Source organism: Aplysia californica, unplaced genomic scaffold (genome assembly GCF_000002075.1).
Source record: "Aplysia californica isolate F4 #8 unplaced genomic scaffold, AplCal3.0 scaffold00325, whole genome shotgun sequence".
Lineage (NCBI taxonomy): Eukaryota > Metazoa > Mollusca > Gastropoda > Aplysiida > Aplysiidae > Aplysia > Aplysia californica.
In genome coordinates, this window is record NW_004797595.1 from 824,478 (window position 1) to 825,698 (window position 1,221).

A 1,221-nucleotide genomic window follows, 5' to 3' on the forward strand; every position below is an offset into this window, starting at 1 on the left:
AGTGTGTGTGTGTGTGTGTGTGTGTGTGTGTGTGTGTATGTATGTATGTATGTATGTATGTATGTATCTATCTATCTATCTATCTATGTTGCGTCGGTGGTCTAGAGGTTAAGCTACTGTGAGGTTGCTGGTTCAAGGGTTCGAGCCTCGGGAAAGGCAGTTTACTCGAATTTTCCTTTTTGTTTTTTGTTTTGGAGCCTTTGGTTTTGTGTAGAGCACCAACCCTTTTTGAGCACGAACTGCATTAACTCCTTTAGGGCAGTGCCACTGACTGAAGTGTCTTTAGGCCATTTCCAAAGGGTGGATATTAACATGTTCTTATGCACAGTACAATTGTAAATGGGCTGATGTATTAATGTCATGCTTATACTGTGCCATAACAACAATGGGGGAACTGCTGCTTTTTCTTTCCTCATCCTTACTATCGTCATTTTTTCCTCTACCTCTTTTATATGTTTGTCACTCTCTTGTGAACTGCTATTTCTGGGGTTCCTTGATGATTGGAGCAGACGTTGTGCTGTTAAGACAAGAGAGGTGAGCAGAGTAAGCCTGATTCTCGGTTTTGACTTTTCTGTTGACATCCACCCCTTGGCGCTCATATGACCTTATGCAGTTGCGAGCGCCGTAAACTTACTAAAACTAAAAAACTAAAAGGACTGTGTTAAGTTAGATTTTAGATATATCTAATGATATGTCACTGAGGAACTGATACCACGAAACTGCCATGGTTTGGGGTGGTCTAGCTGGAATGAACAAAACACCACTTGTGAGAATCGACGAATGGGTTCCCTTAAATGACTGCATCGTGCAAGTGTGGGACTGTCATGTCACATCCTTAATTTCGTCATGGTGTGTCTCAGGTAGCGACTTCATACGTGGCCAAAGACCTTCTCAAAAGGTCAACGTCTTTAGACAATTCTCGGAAAAGCAAATCATACCAACGATGGAGTGGTCATCAATTAATAGCAAATGAAGAAACTCGACTTAGCTCCCAGTTCAGACGTGTTGCTTGCAATCCTCTATAGCTTTGGAATAAAATGATGTCCAAGACTTAACACAGACAGTCCACAGTCTCAAAGGGATCCTGCACACCAAAAAACCCCAATACTCTCCAAAACAAAATATTAAACAACACATTCATGTAGCGTTGAGTCCGAGTTTTGCGTGGTATTTGTCACCTCTGTTTTCCAAACTGTTTCAAACTATTATAATAAGATACAG